An 18,832-nucleotide genomic window follows, 5' to 3' on the forward strand; every position below is an offset into this window, starting at 1 on the left:
CAGGGGAATCGGGCCTCATCTCGCGGCGAGGGGGAAGTCTCATGGTTTTTCTCGAGTTGCGGTGGGAACCTGGGGTATATTCTCGAGTTACGACGGGGATGGCCCTTCCACACACGTGTTTGTTCAGCGACGTCAGGACTCCTGCCTAGTTGCGAGGGACAACCCGGGATTCTCCTCGAGGCTTGGCAGGGCAATTGGGACGCCTCTCCAGCTGAGGCGGGAGACCAAGAGTCCCTTTCCACGTGCCACAGGAATCCTGGGACTCCTATCAAGTTTCACGAGGAGTCAGGCATCGTCTCCTTTGGAGGCACTGATCTCCGCGTACCTCTGGAGTTTTCAAAGGATGTGAGGCCTCCGGTCATGATGAGGTGGGGAACTAGGTCTTTCTCTGTGGTCTCCACAGGGGATTCAGACATCCTTTCGTCTTGGGAGATGCAAGACGAGCCTCCATTCAAGTCACTGCAGGGATATCCGGCATTATTTCGAGTCAGGGCATCGCGGTGTCCATTCCACTTGTGGCCGCAAACTCAGGGTCCCTCTCACATACCTAGAGCTGAGAGAAGCCTCTTCTTGAGGTGCTTGTGGTAAGTTGGTATTCCTCTGGAGTCGAAGACAGGGACTAACCTCTCATCTCCAGTTGATTTGTGGTCCACGGAGCTCTTTCGTGTTGCTACAGTGACCTCAGGATCCCTCAAGCCTTGAAATAGAGTTCTTGGGGTTTCTCTGGAGTGCCATCAAGGAAATCAAGGCTCCTTTCATGTGTGATGTGCACCACGGAATTGCTCTGCACGCAGAGCAGGGGAATCGGGCCTCATCTCGCGGCGAGGGGGAAGTCTCATGGTTTTTCTCGAGTTGCGGCGGGAACCTGGGGTACATTCTCGAGTTACGACGGGGATGGCCCTTCCAAACACGTGTCTGTTCAGCGACGTCAGGACTCCTGCCTAGTTGCGAGGGACAACTCGGGATTCTCCTCGAGGCTTGGCAGGGCAATTGGGACGCCTCTCCAGCTGAGGCGGGAGACCAAGAGTCCCTTTCCACGTACCACAGGAATCCTGGGACTCCTAAGAAGTTTCACGAGGAGTCAGGCATCGTCTCCTTTGGAGGCACTGATCACCGCGTACCTCTGGAGTTTTCAAAGGATGTGAGGCCTCCGGTCGCGATGAGGTGGGGAACTAGGTCTTTCTCTGTGGTCTCCACAGGGGACTCAGACATACTTTCTTCTTGGGAGATGCAAGACGAGCCTGCATTCAAGTCCCTGCAGGGATATCCGGCCTTATTTCGAGTCAGGGCATCGCGGTGTCCATTCCACTTGAGGCCACAAACTCAGGGTCCCTCTTACATAGCTAGAGCTGAGAGAAGCCTCCTCTTGAGGTGCTTGTGGTAAGGTGGTTTTCCTCTGGAGTCGAAGCCAGGGACTAACCTCTCATCTCGAGTTGATTTTTGGTCCACGGAGCTCTTTCGTGTTGCTACAGTGACCTCAGGATCCCTCTAGCCTTGAAAGACTGTTCTTGGGGTTTCTCTGGAGTGCCATCAAGGAAATCAAGGCTCCTTTCATGTGTGATGTGCAAGACGGAATTGCTCTGCACGCAGTGCAGGGGAATCGGGCCTCATCTCGCGGCGAGGGAGAAGTCTCATGGTTTTTCTCGAGTAGCGGCAGGAACCTGGGGTATATTCTCGAGTTACGACGTGAATGGCCCTTCCACCCACGTGTTTGTTCAGCGACGTCAGGACTCCTGCCTAGTTGCGAGGAACAACTCGGGATTCTCCTTGAGGCTTGGCAGGGCAATTGGGACGCCTCTCCAGCTGAGGCGGGAGACCAAGGGTCCCTTTCCACGGGCCACAGGAATCCTGGGACCTCTATCAATTTTCACGAGGAGTCAAGCATCGTCTCCTTTGGAGGCAGTGATGTCCGCGTACCTCTGGAGTTTTCAAAGGATGTGAGGCCTCTGGTCGCCATGAAGTGGGGAACTAGGTCTTTCTCTGTGGTCTCCACAGGGGATTCAGACATCCTTTCATCTTGGGAGATGCAAGACGAGCCTGCATTCAAGTCACTGCAGGGATATCCGTCATTATTTCGCGTCAGTGCATCACAGTGTCCATTCCACTTGAGGCCACAAACTCAGGGTCCCTCTCACATAGCTAGAGCTGAGAGAAGCCTCCTCTTGAGGTGCTTGTGGTAAGGTGGTATCCCGCTGGAGGCGAAGCCAGGGACTAACCTCTTATCTCGAGCTGATTTTTGGTCCACGGAGCTCTTTCGTGTTGCTACAGTGACCTCAGGATCCCTCTAGCTTTGAAACAGTGTTCTTGGGGTTTCTCTGGAGTGCCATCAAGGAAATCTAGGCTGCTTTCATGTGTGATGTGCAACACGGAATTGCTCTGCACGTAGTGCAGGGGAATCGGGCCTCATCTCGCGGCGAGGGGGAAGTCTCATGGTTTTTCTCGAGTTGCGGCGGGAACCTGGGGTATATTCTCGAGTTACGACGGGGATGGCCCTTCCACACACGTGTTTGTTCAGCGACGTCAGGACTCCTGCCTAGTTGCGAGGGACAACTCGGGATTCTCCTCGAGGCTTGGCAGGGCAATTGGGACGCCTCTCCAGCTGCGGCGGGAGACCAAGGGTCCCTTTCCACGTGCCACAGGAATCCTGGGACTCCTATCAAGTTTCACGAGGAGTCAGGCATCGTCTCCTTTGGAGGCACTGATCTCCGCGTACCCCTGGAGTTTTCAAAGAATGTGAGGCCTCCGGTCGCGATGAGGTGGGGAACTAGGTTTTTCTCTGTGGTCTCCACAGGGGATTCAGACATTCTTTCGTCTTGGGAGATGCAAGACGAGCCTGCATTCAAGTCACTGCAGGGATATCCGGCCTTATTTCAAGTCAGGGCATCGCGGTGTCCATTCCACTTGAGGCCACAAACTCAGGGTCCCTCTCACATAGCTAGAGCTGAGAGAAGCCTCCTCTTGAGGTGCTTGTGCTAAGGTGGTATTCCTCTGGAGTCGAAGTCAGGGACTACCCTTTCATCTCGAGTTGATTTTTGGTCCGCGGAGCTCTTTCGTGTTGCTACAGTGACCTCAGGATCCCTCTACCCTTGAAAGAGTGTTCTTGGGGTTTCTCTGGAGTGCCATCACGGAAATCAAGGCTCCTTTCATGTTTGGTGTGCAACACGGAATTGCTCTGCACGCAGTGCAGGGGAATCGGGCCTTATCTCGCGTCGAGGGGGAAGTCTCATGGTTTTTGTCGAGTTGCGGCGGGAACCTGGGGTATATTCTCGAGGTACGACGGGGATGGCCCTTCCACCCACGTGTTTGTTCAGTCACGTCAGGACTCCTGCCTAGTTGTGAGGGACAACTCGGGATTCTCCTCGAGGCTTGGCAGGGCAATTGGGACGCCTCTCCAGCTGAGGCGGGAGACCAAGAGTCCCTTTCCACGTGCCACAGGAATCCTGGGACTCCTATCAAGTTTCACGAGGAGTCAGGCATCGTCTCCTTTGGAGGCACTGATCTCCGCATACCTCTGGAGTTTTCAAAGGATGTGAGGCCTCCGGTCGAGATGAGGTGGGGAACTAGGTCTTTCTCTTCGGTCTCCAGAGGGGATTCAGACATCCTTTCGTCTTGGGAGATGCAAGACGAGCCTGCATTCAAGTCACTGCAGGGATATCTGGCCTTATTTCGAGTCAGGGCATTGAAGTGTCCATTCCACTTGAGGCCGCAAAATCAGGGTCCCTCTCACATACCTAGAGCTGAGAGAAGCTTCCTCTTGGGGTGCTTGTGGTAAGGTGATATTCCTCTGGAGTCGAAGCCAGGGACTAACCTCTAATCTCGAGTTGATCTTTGGTCCACGGAGATCTTTCGTATTGCTACAGTGACCTCAGGATCCCTCTAGCCTTGAAACAGTGTTCCTGGGGTTTCTCTGGAGTGCCATCAAGGAAATCAAGGCTCCTTTCCTGTGTGATGTGCAACACGGAATTGCTCTGCACGCAGTGCAGGGTATCGGGCCTCATTTTGCGGCGAGGGGGAAGTCTCATGGTTTTTCTCGAGTTGCGGCGGGAACCTGGGGTATATTCTCGAGTTACGACGGGGATGGCCCTTCCACCCACGTGTTTGTTCAGCCACGTCAGGACTCCTGCCTAGTTGCGAGGGACAACTCGGGATTCTCCTCGAGGCTTGGAAGGGCAATTGAGACGCCACTCCATCTGAGGCGGGAGACCAAGGGTCCCTTTCCATGTGCCACAGGAGTCCTGGGACTCCTATCAAGTTTCACGAGGAGTCAGGCATCGTCTCCTTTGGAGGCACTGATCTCCGCGTACCTCAGGAGTTTTCAAAGGATGTGAGGCCTCCGGTCGCCATGAGGTGGGGAACTAGGTCTTTCTCTGTGGTCTCCACAGGGGATTCAGACATCCTTTCGTCTTGGGAGATGCTAGACGAGCCTGCATTCAAGTCACTGCAGCGATATCTGGCCTTATTTCGAATCAGGGCATCGCGGTGTCCATTTCACTTGAGGCCGCAAACTCAGGATCCCTCTCACACACCTAGAGCTGAAAGAAGCCTCCTCTTGAGGTGCTTGTGGTAAGGTGGTATTCCTCTGGAGTCGAAGCCAGGGACTACCCTCTCATCTCGAGTTGAATTTTGGTCTACGGAGCTCTTTTGTGTTGCTACAGTGACGTCAGGATCCCTTTAGCTTTGAAACAGTGTTCTTGGGGTTTCTCTGGAGTGCCATCAAGGAAATCAAGGCTCCTTTCATGTGTGATGGGCAACACGGAATTGCTCTGCACACAGTGCAGGGGAATCGGGCCTCATCTCGCGGCGGGGGGGAAGTCTCATGGTTTTTCTCGAGTTGCGGCGGGAAACTGGGGTATATTCTCGAGGTCCGACGGGGATGGCCCTTCCACCCACGTGTTTGTTCAGCGACGTCAGGACTCCTGCCTAGTTGCGAGGAACAACTCGGGATTCTCCTCGAGGCTTGGCAGGGCAATTGGGATGCCTCTCCAGCTGAGGCGGGAGACCAAGGTTCCCTTTCCACGTGCCACAGGAATCCTGGGACTCCTATCAAGTTTCACGAGGAGTCAGGCATCGTCTCCTTTGGAGGCACTGATCTCCGCCTACCTCTGGAGTTTTCAAAGGATGTGAGGCCTCCGATCGCCATGAGGGGGGGAACTAGGTCTTTCTCTGTGGTCTCCACAGGGGATTCAGACATCCTTTCATCTTGGGAGATGAAAGACGAGCCTGCATTCAAGTCACTGCAGGGATATCTGGCCTTATTTCGAGTCAGGGCATCGCGGTGTCCATTCCACTTGAGGCCGCAAACTCAGGATCCCTCTCACACACCTAGAGCTGAAAGAAGCCTCCTCTTGAGGTGCTTGTGGTAAGGTGGTATTCCTCTGGAGTCGAAGCCAGGGACTACCCTCTCATCTCGAGTTGACTTTTGGTCTACGGAGCTCTTTTGTGTTGCTACAGTGACGTCAGGATCCCTCTAGCTTTGAAACAGTGTTCTTGGGGTTTCTCTGGAGTGCCATCAAGGAAATCAAGGCTCCTTTCATGTGTGATGGGCAACACGGAATTGCTCTGCACACAGTGCAGGAGAATCGGGCCTCATCTCGCGGCGAGGGGGAAGTCTCATGGTTTTCTTCGAGTTGCGGCGGGAACCTGGGGTATATTCTCGAGTTACGACGGGGATGGCCCTTCCACCCACGTGTTTGTTAAGCCACGTCAGGACTCCTGCCTAGTTGCGAGGGACAACTCGGGATTCTCCTCGAGGCTTGGCAGGGCAATTGAGACGCCACTCCATCTCAGGCGGGAGACCAAGGGTCCCTTTCCACGTGCCACAGGAATCCTGGGAATCCTATCAAGTTTCACGAGGAGTCAGGCATCGTCTCCTTTGGAGGCACTGATCTCCGCGTACCTCTGGAGTTTGCAACGGATGTGAGGCCTCGGGTCGCGAAGAGGTGGGGAACTAGGTCTTTCTCTGTTGTCTCCACTGGGGATTCAGCGGTCCTTTCGTCTTGGGAGATGCAAGACGAGCCTGCATTCATGTCACTGCAGGAATATCCTGCCTTATTTTGAGTCAGGGCATCGCGGTGTCCATTCCACTTGAGGCCGCAAACTCAGGGTCCCTCTCACATACCTAGAGCTGAGAGAAGCCTCCTCTTGAGGTGCTTGTGGTAAGGTGGTATTCCTCTGGAGTCGAAGCCAGGGACTAACCTCTCATCTCGAGTTGATTTTTGGTCCACGGAGCTCTTTCGTGTTGCTACAGTGACCTCAGGATCCCTCTAGCCTTGAAACAGTGTTCTTGGGGTTTCTCTGGAGTGCCGTCAAGGAAGTCAAGGCTCCTTTCATGTGTGACGTGCAACACGGAATTGCTCTGCACGCAGTGCAGGGGAATCGGGCCTCATCTCGCGGCGAGGGGGATGTCTCATGGTTTTTCACGAGTTGCAGTAGGAACCTGGGGTATATTCTCGAGTTACGACTGGGATGGCCCTTCCACACACGTGTTTGTTCAGCGACGTCAGGACTCCTGCCTAGTTGCGAGGGACAACTCGGGATTCTCCTCGAGGCTTGGCAGGGCAATTGGGACGCCTCTCCAGCTGAGGCGGGAGACCAAGGGTCCCTTTCCACGTGCCACAGGAATCCTGGGACTCCTATCAAGTTTCACGAGGAGTCAGGCATCGTCTCCTTTGGAGGCACTGATCTCTGTGTACCTCTGGAGTTTTCAAAGGATGTGAGGCCTCCGGTCGCGATGAGGTGGGGAACTAGGTCTTTCTCTGTGGTCTCCACAGGGGACTCAGACATCCTTTCATCTTGGGAGATGCAAGACGAGCCTGCATTCAAGTCACTGCAGGGATATCCGGCCTTATTTCGCGGCAGGGCATCGCGGTGTCAATTCCACCTGAGGCCGCAAACTCAGGGTCCCTCTCACATACCTAGAGCTGAGAGAAGCCTCCTCTTGAGGTGCTTGTGGTAAGGTGGTATTCCTCTGGAGTCGAAGCCAGGGACTAACCTCTCATCTCGAGTTGATTTTTGGTCCACGGAGCTCTTTCGTGTTGTTACAGTGACCTCAGGATCCCTCTAGCCTTGAAACAGTGTTCATGGGTTTTCTCTGGAGTGCCATCAAGGAAATCAAAGCTCCTTTCATGTTTGATGTGCAACACGCAATTGCTCTGCATGCAATGCTGGGGAATCGGGCCTCATCTCGCGGCGAGGGGGAAGTCTCATGGTTTTTCTCGAGTTGCGGCGGGAATCTGGGGTATATTCTCGAGTTACGACGGGGATGGCCCATCCACCCACGTGTTTGTTCAGCGACGTCAGGACTCCTGCCTAGTTGTGAGGGACAACTCGGGATTCTCCTCGAGGCTTGGCAGGGCAATTGGGACGCCTCTCCAGCTGAGGCTGGAGACCAAGGTTCCCTTTCCACGTGCACAGGAATCCTGGGACTCCTATCAAGTTTGACGAGAAGTCATTCATCGTCTCCTTTGAAGGCACAGATCTCCGCATACCTCTGGAGTTTTCAAAGGATGTGAGGCCTCCGGTCGCGATGAGGTGGGGAACTAGGTCTTTCTCTGTGGTCTCCACAGGGGATTCAGACATCCTTACGTCTTGGGGGATGCAAGTCGAGCCTGCATTCAAGTCACTGCAGGGATATCCGGCCTTATTTCGAGTCAGGGAATCTTGGTGTCCATTCCACTTGAGGCCACAAACTCAGGCTCCCTCTCACATACCTAGAGCTGAGAGAAGCCTCCTCTTGAGGTGCTTGTGGTAAGTCGTATTCCCCTGGAGTAGAAGCCAGGGACTAACCTTTATTCTCGAGTTGATTTTTGGGCCACGGAGCTCTTTCATGTTACTACATTGACCTCAGGATCCCTCTAGCCTTGAAACAGTGTTCTTGGGGTTTCTCTGGAGTGCCATCAAGGAAATCAAGGCTCCTTTCATGTGTGATGTGCAACACAGAATTGCTCTGCACGCAGTGCAGGGGAATCGGGCCTCATCTCGCGGCGAGGGGGAAGTCTCATGGTTTTTCTCGAGTTGCGGCGGGAACCTGGGGTATATTCTCGAGTTACGACGGGGATGGCCCTTCCACCCACGTGTTTGTTCAGCGACGTCAGGACTCCTGCCTAGTTGCGAGGGACAACTCGGGATTCTCCTCGAGGCTTCACAGAGCAATTGGGACGGCTCTCCACCTGAGGCTGGAGACCAAGGTTCCCTTTCCACGTGCACAGGAATCCTGGGACTCCTATCAAGTTTCACGAGGAGTCATTCATCGTCTCCTTTGGAGGCACTGATCTCCGCATACCTCTGGAGTTTTCAAAGGATGTGAGGCCTCCGGTCGCGATGAGGTGGGGAACTAGTTCTTTCTCTGTGGTCTCCACAGGGGATTCAGACATCCTTACGTCTTGGGAGATGCAAGTTGAGCCTGCATTCAAGTCACTGCAGGGATATCCGGCCTTATTTCGAGTCAGGGAATCGCGGTGTCCATTCCACTTGAGGCCGCAAACTCAGGGATCCTCTCACATACATAGAGCTGAGAGAAGCCTCCTCTTGAGATGCTTGTGGTAAGGTGGTATTCCTCTGGAGTCGAAGCCAGGGACTAACCTCTCTTCTCGAGTTGATTTTTGAGCCACGGAGCTCTTTCGTGTTGCTACATTGACCTCAGGATCCCTCTAGCCTTGAAACAGTGTTCTTGGGGTTTCTCTGGAGTGCCATCAAGGAAATCAAGGCTCCTTTCATGTGTGATGTGCAACAGAGAATTGCTCTGCACGCAGTGCAGGGGAATCGTGCCTCATCTCGCGGCGAGGGGGAAGTCTCATGATTTTTCTCGAGTTGAGGCGGGAACCTGGGGTATATTCTCGAGTTAGGAAGAGGATGGCCCTTCCACCCACGTGTTTGTTCACCGACGTCAGGACTCCTGCCTAGTTGCGAGGGACAACTCGGGATTCTCCTCGAGGCTTGGCAGGGCAATTGGGACGCCTCTCCAGCTGAGGCGGGAGACCAAGGGTCCCTTTCCACGTGCCACAGGAATCCTGGGACTCCTATCAAGTTTCACGAGGAGTCAGGCATCGTCTCCCTTGGAGGCACTGATCTCCGCGTACCTCTGGAGTTTTCAAAGGATGTGAGGCCTCCGGTCGCGATGAGGTGGGGAACTAGGTCTTTCTCTGTGGTCTCCACAGGGGATTCAGACATCCTTTCGTCTTGGGAGATGCAAGACGAGCCTGCATTCAAGTCACTGCAGGGATATCCGGCCTTATTTCGAGTCAGGGCATCGCGGTGTCCATTCCACTTGAGGCCGCAAACTCAGGGTCCCTCTCACATAGCTAGAGCTGAGAGAAGCCTCCTCTTGAGGTGCTTGTGGTAAGTGGTATTCCTCTGGAGTCGAAGCCAGGGACTAACCTCTATTCTCGAGTTGATTTTTGGGCCACGGAGCTCTTTCGTGTTACTACATTGACCTCAGGATCCCTCTAGCCTTGAAACAGTGTTCTTGGGGTTTCTCTGGAGTGCCATCAAGGAAATCAAGGCTCCTTTCATGTGTGATGTGCAACACAGAATTGCTCTGCACGCAGTGCAGGGGAATAGGGCCTCATCTTGCGGCCAGGGGGAAGTCTCATGGTTTTTCTCGAGTTGCGGCGGGAACCTGGGGTATATTCTCGAGTTACGAAGAGGATGGCCCTTCCACCCACGTGTTTGTTCAGTGATGGCAAGACTCCTGCCTAGTTGCGAGGGACAACTCGGGATTCTCCTCGAGGCTTGGCAGGGCAATTGGGACGCCTCTCCAGCTGAGGCAGGAGACCAAGGGTCCCTTTCCACGTGCCACAGGAATCCTGGGACTCCTATCAAGTTTCACGAGGAGTCAGGCATCGTCTCCCTTGGAGGCACTGATCTCCGCGTACCTCTGGAGTTTTCAAAGGATGTGAGGCCCCCGGTCGCGATGAGGTGGGGAACTAGGTCTTTCTCTGTGGTCTCCACAGGGGATTCAGACATCCTTTCGTCTTGGGAGATGCAAGACGAGCCTGCATTCAAGTCACTGCAGGGATATCCGGCCTTATTTTGAGTCAGGGCATCGCGGTGTCCATACCACTTGAGGCCGCAAACTCAGGGTCCCTCTCACATACCTAGAGCTGAGAGAAGCCTCCTCTTTAGGTGCTTGTGGTAAGGTGGTATTCCTCTGGAGTCGAAGCCAGGGAATAACCTCTCATCTCGAGTTGATTTTTGGTCCACGGAGCTCTTTCGTGTTGCTACAGTGACCTCAGGATCCCTCTGGCCTTGAAACAGTGTTCTTGGGGATTCTCTGGAGTGCCATCAAGGAAATCAAGGCTCCTTTCATGTGTGATGTGCAACACGGAATTGCTCTGCACGCAGTGCAGGGGAATCGGGCCTCATCTCGCGGCGAGGGGGAAGTCTCATGGTTTTTCTCGAGTTGCGGCGGGAACCTGGGGTATATTCTCGAGTTACGACGGGGATGGCCCTCCCACACACGTGTTTGTTCAGCGACGGCAGTACTCCTGCCTAGTTGCGAGGGACAACTCGGGATTCTCCTCGAGGCTTGGAAGGGCAATTGGGACGCCTCTCCAGCTGAGGCGGGAGACCAAGGGTCCCTTTCCACGTGCCACAGGAATCCTGGGACTCCTATCAAGTTTCACGAGGAGTCAGGCATCGTCTCCTTTGGAGGCACTGATCTCAGCGTACCTCTGGAGTTTTCAAAGGATGTGAGGCCTCCGGTCGCGATGAGGTGGGGAACTAGGTTTTTCTCTTTGGTCTGTACAGGGGATTCAGACAACCTTTCATCTTGGGAGATGCAAGACGAGCCTGCATTCAAGTCACTGCAGGGATATCCGGCCTTATTTCGCGTCAGGGCATCGCAGTGTCCATTCCACTTGAGGCCGCAAAATCAGGGTCCCTCTCACATACCTAGTGCTGAGAGAATCCTCCTCTTGAGATGCTTGTGGTAAGGTGGTATTCGTCTGGAGTCGAAGCCAGGGACTAACCTCTCATCTCGAGTTGATTTTTGGTCCACAGAGCTCTTTCCTGTTGCTACAGTGACCTCAGGATCCCTCTAGCCTTGAAACAGTGTTCTTGGGGTTTCTCTGGAGTGCCACCAAGGAAATCAAGGCTCCTTTCATGTGTGATGTGCAACACGGAATTGCTCTGCATGCAGTGCAGGGGAATCAGGCCTCATCTAACGGCGAGGGGGAAGTCTCATGGTTTTTCTCGAGTTGCGGTGGGAACCAGTGGTATATTCTCGAGTTACGACGGGGATGGCCTTTCCACCCACGTGTTTGTTCAGCGACGTCAGGACTCTTGCCTAGTTGCGAGGGACAACTCGGGATTCTCCTCGAGGCTTGGCAGGGCAATTGGGACGCCTCTCCAGCTGAGGCGGGAGACCAAGGGTTCCTTTCCACGTGCCACAGGAATCCTGGGACTCCTATCAAGTTTCACGAGGAGTCAGGCATCGTCTCCTTTGGAGGCACTGATCTCCGCGTACCTCTGGAGTTTTCAAAGGATGTGAGGCCTCCGGTCGCGATGAGGTTGGGAACTAGGTCTTTCTCTGTGGTCTCCACAGGGGATTCAGACATCCTTTCGTCTTGGGGGATGCAAGACGAGCCTGCATTCAAGTCACTGCAGGGATATCCGGCCTTATTTCGAGTCAGGGAATCGCGGTGTCCATTCCACCTGAGGCCGCAAACTCAGGGATCCTCTCACATACCTAGAGCTGAGAGAAGCCTCCTCTTGAGGTGCTTGTGGTAAGGTGGTATTCCTCTGGAGTCGAAGCCAGGGACTAACCTCTCTTCTCGAGTTGATTTTTGGGCCACGGAGCTCTTTCGTGTTGCTACATTGACCTCAGGATCCCTCTAGCCTTGAAACAGTGTTCTTGGGGTTTCTCTGGAGTGCCATCAAGGAAATCAAGGCTCCTTTCATGTGTGATGTGCAACACAGAATTGCTCTGCACGCAGTGCAGGGGAATCGGACCTCATCTCGCGGCGAGGGGGAAGTCTCATGGTTTTTCTCGAGTTGCGGCGGGAACCTGGGGTATATTCTCGAGTTACGACGGGGATGGCCCTCCCACCCACGTGTTTGTTCAGCAACGGCAGGACTCCTGCCTAGTTGCGAGGGACAACTCGGGATTCTCCTCGAGGCTTTGCAGGGCAATTGGGACGCCTCTCCAGCTGAGGCGGGAGACCAAGGGTCCCTTTCCACGTGCCACAGGAATCCTGGGACTCCTATCAAGTTTCACGAGGAGTCAGGCATCGTTTCCTTTGGAGGCACTGATCTCTGCGTACCTCTGGAGTTTTCAAAGGATGTGAGGCCTCCGGTCGCGATGAGGTGGGGAACTAGGTTTTTCTCTTTGGTCTGTACAGGGGATTCAGACAACCTTTCATCTTGGGAGATGCAAGACGAGCCTGCATTCAAGTCACTGCAGGGATATCCGGCCTTATTTCGCGTCAGGGCGTCGCAGTGTCCATTCCACTTGAGGCCGCAAAATCAGGGTCCCTCTCACATACCTAGTGCTGAGAGAATCCTCCTCTTGAGATGCTTGTGGTAAGGTGGTATTCGTCTGGAGTCGAAGCCAGGGACTAACCTCTCATCTCGAGTTGATTTTTGGTCCACAGAGCTCTTTCCTGTTGCTACAGGGACCTCAGGATCCCGCTAGCCTTGAAACAGTGTTCTTGGGCTTTCTGTGGAGTGCCATCAAGGAAATCAAGGCTCCTTTCATGTGTGATGTGCAACACGGAATTGCTCTGCATGCAGTGTAGGGGAATCAGGCCTCATCTCGCAGCGAGGGGGAAGTCTCATGGTTTTTCTCGAGTTGCGGCGGGAACCTGGGGTATATTCTCGAGTTACGACGGGGATGGCCCTTCCACACACGTATTTGTTCAGCGACGTCAGGACTCCTGCCTAGTTGCGAGGGACAACTCGGGATTCTCCTCGAGGCTTGGCAGAGCAATTGGGACGCCTCTCCAGCTGAGGCGGGAGACCAAGGGTCCCTTTCCACGTGCCACAGGAATCCTGGGACTCCTATCAAGTTTCACGAGGAGTCAGGCATCGTCTCCTTTGGAGGCACTGATCTCCGTGTACCTCTGGAGTTTTCAAGGGATGTGAGGCCTCCGGTCGCGATGAGGTGGGGAACTAGGTCTTTCTCTGTGGTCTCCATTGTGGATTCAGACATCCTTTCATCTTGGGAGATGCAAGACGAGCCTGCATTCAAGTCACTGCAGGGATATCCGGCCTTATTTCGCGTCAGGGCATCGCAGTGTCCATTCCACTTGAGGCCGCAAACTCAGGGTCCCTCTCACATACCTACAGCTGAGAGAAGCCTCCTCTTGAGGTGCTTGTGGTAAGGTGGTATTCCTCTGGAGTTGAAGCCAGGGACTAACCTCTCATCTCGAGTTGATTTTTGGTCCACGGAGCTCTTTCGTGTTGCTACACTAACCTCAGGATCCCTCTCGCCTTGAAACAGTGTTCTTGGGGTTTCTCTGGAGTGCCATCAAGGAAATCAAGGCTCCTTTCATGTTTGATGTGCAACACGGAATTGCTCTGCATGCAGTGCAGGAGAATCGAGCCTCATCTCGCGGCGAGGGGGAAGTCTCATGGTTTTTCTCCAGTTGCGGCGGGACCCTGGGGTATATTCTCGAGTTATGACGGGGATGGGCCTTCCAGCCACGTGTTTGTTCAGCGACGTCAGGACTCCTGCCTAGTTGCGAGGGACAACTCGGGATTCTCCTCGAGGCTTGGCAGGGCAATTGGGATGCCTCTCCAGCTGAGGCGGGAGACCAAGTGTCCCTTTCACGTGCCACAGGAATCCTGGGACTACTATCAAGTTTCACGAGGAGTCAGGCATCGTCTCCTTTGGAGGCACTGATCTCCACGTACCTCTGGAGTTTTCAAAGGATGTGAGGCCTCCGGTCGCCATGAGGTGGGGAACTAGGTCTTTCTCTGTGGAATCCACAGGGGATTCAGACATCCTTTCATCTTGGGAGATGCAAGACGAGCCTGCATTCAAGTCACTGCAGGGATATCCGGCCTTATTTCGAGTCAGGGCATCGCGGTGTCCATTCCACTTGAGGCCGCAAACTCAGGGTCCCTCTCACATACCTACAGCTGAGAGAAGCCTCCTCTTGAGGTGCTTGTGGTAAGGTGGTATTCCTCTGGAGTCGAAGCCAGGGACTAACCTCTCTTCTCGAGTTGATTTTTGGGCCACGGAGCTCTTTCGTGTTGCTACATTGACCTCAGGATCCCTCTAGCCTTGAAACAGTGTTCTTGGGGTTTCTCTGGAGTGCCATCAAGGAAATCAAGGCTCCTTTCATGTGTGATGTGCAACACAGAATTGCTCTGCACGCAGTGCAGGGGAATCGGGCCTCATCTCGCGGCGAGGGGGAAGTCTCATGGTTTTTCTCGAGTTGAAGCGGGAACCTGGGGTATATTCTCGAGTTACGAAGAGGATGGCCCTTCCACCCACGTGTTTGTTCAGCGACGTCAGGACTCCTGCCTAGTTGCGAGGGACAACTCGGGATTCTCCTCGAGGCTTGGCAGGGCAATTGGGACGCCTCTCCATTTGAGGCGGGAGACCAAGGGTCCCTTTCCACGTGCCACAGGAATCCTGGGACTCCTATCAAGTTTCACGAGGAGTCAGGCATCGTCTCCCTTGGAGGCACTGATCTCCGCGTACCTCTGGAGTTTTCAAAGGATGTGAGGCCCCCGGTCGCGATGAGGTGGGGAACTAGGTCTTTCTCTGTGGTCTCCACAGGGGATTCAGACATCCTTTCGTCTTGGGAGATGCAAGACGAGCCTGCATTCAAGTCACTGCAGGGATATCCGGCCTTATTTCGAGTCAGGGCATCGCGGTGTCCATACCACTTGAGGCCGCAAACTCAGGGTCCCTCTCACATAGCTAGAGCTGAGAGAAGCCTCCTCTTGAGGTGCTTGTGGTAAGTGGTATTCCTCTGGAGTCGAAGCCAGGGACTAACCTCTATTCTCGTGTTGATTTTTGGGCCACGGAGCTCTTTCGTGTTACTACATTGACCTCAGGATCCCTCTAGCCTTGAAACAGTGTTCTTGGGGTTTCTCTGGAGTGCCATCAAGGAAATCAAGGCTCCTTTCATGTGTGATGTGCAACACAGAATTGCTCTGCACGCAGTGCAGGGGAATCGGGCCTCATCTTGCGGCCAGGGGGAAGTCTCATGGTTTTTCTCGAGTTGCGGCGGGAACCTAGGGTATATTCTCGAGTTACGAAGAGGATGGCCCTTCCACCCACGTGTTTGTTCAGCGATGGCAGGACTCCTGCCTAGTTGCGAGGGACAACTCGGGATTCTCCTCGAGGCTTGGCAGGGCAATTGGGACGCCTCTCCAGCTGAGGCAGGAGACCAAGGGTCCCTTTCCACGTGCCACAGGAATCCTGGGACTCCTATCAAGTTTCACGAGGAGTCAGGCATCGTCTCCCATGGAGGCACTGATCTCCGCGTACCTCTGGAGTTTTCAAAGGATGTGAGGCCCCCGGTCGCGATGAGGTGGGGAACTAGGTCTTTCTCTGTGGTCTCCACAGGGGATTCAGACATCCTTTCGTCTTGGGAGATGCAAGACGAGCCTGCATTCAAGTCACTGCAGGGATATCCGGCCTTATTTTGAGTCAGGGCATCGCGGTGTCCATACCACTTGAGGCCGCAAACTCAGGGTCCCTCTCACATAGCTAGAGCTGAGAGAAGCCTCCTCTTTAGGTGCTTGTGGTAAGGTGGTATTCCTCTGGAGTCGAAGCCAGGGACTAACCTCTCATCTCGAGTTGATTTTTGGTCCACGGTGCTCTTTCGTGTTGCTACAGTGACCTCAGGATCCCTCTGGCCTTGAAACAGTGTTCTTGGGGTTTCTCTGGAGTGCCATCAAGGAAATCAAGGCTCCTTTCATGTGTGATGTGCAACACGGAATTGCTCTGCACGCAGTGCAGGGGAATCGGGCCTCATCTCGCGGCGAGGGGGAAGTCTCATGGTTTTTCTCGAGTTGCGGCGGGAACCTGGGGTATATTCTCGAGTTACGACGGGGATGGCCCTCCCACACACGTGTTTGTTCAGCGACGGCAGTACTCCTGCCTAGTTGCGAGGGACAACTCGGGATTCTCCTCGAGGCTTGGAAGGGCAATTGGGACGCCTCTCCAGCTGAGGCGGGAGACCAAGGGTCCCTTTCCACGTGCTACAGGAATCCTGGGACTCCTATCAAGTTTCACGAGGAGTCAGGCATCGTCTCCTTTGGAGGCACTGATCTCAGCGTACCTCTCGAGTTTTCAAAGGATGTGAGGCCTCCGGTCGCGATGAGGTGGGGAACTAGGTTTTTCTCTTTGGTCTGTACAGGGGATTCAGACAACCTTTCATCTTGGGAGATGCAAGACGAGCCTGCATTCAAGTCACTGCAGGGATATCCGGCCTTATTTCGCGTCAGGGCATCGCAGTGTCCATTCCACTTGAGGCCGCAAAATCAGGGTCCCTCTCACATACCTAGTGCTGAGAGAATCCTCCTCTTGAGATGCTTGTGGTAAGGTGGTATTCGTCTGGAGTCGAAGCCAGGGACTAACCTCTCATCTCGAGTTGATTTTTGGTCCACAGAGCTCTTTCCTGTTGCTACAGTGACCTCAGGATCCCTCTAGCCTTGAAACAGTGTTCTTGGGGTTTCTCTGGAGTGCCATCAAGGAAATCAAGGCTCCTTTCATGTGTGATGTGCAACACGGAATTGCTCTGCATGCAGTGCAGGGGAATTAGGCCTCATCTAACGGCGAGGGGGAAGTCTCATGGTTTTTCTCGAGTTGCGGCGGGAACCAGTGGTATATTCTCGAGTTACGACGGGGATGGCCTTTCCACCCACGTGTTTGTTCAGCGACGTCAGGACTCTTGCCTAGTTGCGAGGGACAACTCGGGATTCTCCTCGAGGCTTGGCAGGGCAATTGGGACGCCTCTCCAGCTGAGGCGGGAGACCAAGGGTCCCTTTCCACGTGCCACAGGAATCCTGGGACTCCTATCAAGTTTCACGAGGAGTCAGGCATCGTCTCCTTTGGAGGCACTGATCTCCGTGTACCTCTGGAGTTTTCAAAGGATGTGAGGCCTCCGGTCGCGATGAGGTGGGGAACTAGGTCTTTCTCTGTGGTCTCCACAGGGGACTCAGACATCCTTTCATCTTGGGAGATGCAAGACGAGCCTGCATTCAAGTCACTGCAGGGATATCCGGCCTTATTTCGCGGCAGGGCATCGCGGTGTCAATTCCACCTGAGGCCGCAAACTCAGGGTCCCTCTCACATACCTAGAGCTGAGAGAAGCCTCCTCTTGAGGTGCTTGTGGTAAGGTGGTATTCCTCTGGAGTCGAAGCCAGGGACTAACCTCTCATCTCGAGTTGATTTTTGGTCCACGGAGCTCTTTCGTGTTGTTACATTGACCTCAGGATCCCTCTAGCCTTGAAACAGTGTTCATGGGTTTTCTCTGGAGTGCCATCAAGGAAATCAAAGCTCCTTTCATGTTTGATGTGCAACACGCAATTGCTCTGCATGCAATGCTGGGGAATCGGGCCTCATCTCGCGGCGAGGGGGAAGTCTCATGGTTTTTCTCGAGTTGCGGCGGGAATCTGGGGTATATTCTCGAGTTACGACGGGGATGGCCCATCCACCCACGTGTTTGTTCAGCGACGTCAGGACTCCTGCCTAGTTGTGAGGGACAACTCGGGATTCTCCTCGAGGCTTGGCAGGGCAATTGGGACGCCTCTCCAGCTGAGGCTGGAGACCAAGGTTCCCTTTCCACGTGCACAGGAATCCTGGGACTCCTATCAAGTTTGACGAGAAGTCATTCATCGTCTCCTTTGAAGGCACAGATCTCCGCATACCTCTGGAGTTTTCAAAGGATGTGAGGCCTCCGGTCGCGATGAGGTGGGGAACTAGGTCTTTCTCTGTGGTCTCCACAGGGGATTCAGACATCCTTACGTCTTGGGGGATGCAAGTCGAGCCTGCATTCAAGTCACTGCAGGGATATCCGGCCTTATTTCGAGTCAGGGAATCTTGGTGTCCATTCCACTTGAGGCCACAAACTCAGGCTCCCTCTCACATACCTAGAGCTGAGAGAAGCCTCCTCTTGAGGTGCTTGTGGTAAGTGGTATTCCCCTGGAGTAGAAGCCAGGGACTAACCTTTATTCTCGAGTTGATTTTTGGGCCACGGAGCTCTTTCATGTTACTACATTGACCTCAGGATCCCTCTAGCCTTGAAACAGTGTTCTTGGGGTTTCTCTGGAGTGCCATCAAGGAAATCAAGGCTCCTTTCATGTGTGATGTGCAACACAGAATTGCTCTGCACGCAGTGCAGGGGAATCGGGCCTCATCTCGCGGCGAGGGGGAAGTCTCATGGTTTTTCTCGAGTTGCGGCGGGAACCTGGGGTATATTCTCGAGTTACGACGGGGATGGCCCTTCCACCCACGTGTTTGTTCAGCGACGTCAGGACTCCTGCCTAGTTGCGAGGGACAACTCGGGATTCTCCTCGAGGCTTCACAGAGCAATTGGGACGGCTCTCCACCTGAGGCTGGAGACCAAGGTTCCCTTTCCACGTGCACAGGAATCCTGGGACTCCTATCAAGTTTCACGAGGAGTCATTCATCGTCTCCTTTGGAGGCACTGATCTCCGCATACCTCTGGAGTTTTCAAAGGATGTGAGGCCTCCGGTCGCGATGAGGTGGGGAACTAGTTCTTTCTCTGTGGTCTCCACAGGGGATTCAGACATCCTTACGTCTTGGGAGATGCAAGTTGAGCCTGCATTCAAGTCACTGCAGGGATATCCGGCCTTATTTCGAGTCAGGGAATCGCGGTGTCCATTCCACTTGAGGCCGCAAACTCAGGGA

Source organism: Cervus elaphus, chromosome 18 (assembly GCF_910594005.1).
Source record: "Cervus elaphus chromosome 18, mCerEla1.1, whole genome shotgun sequence".
Lineage (NCBI taxonomy): Eukaryota > Metazoa > Chordata > Mammalia > Artiodactyla > Cervidae > Cervus > Cervus elaphus.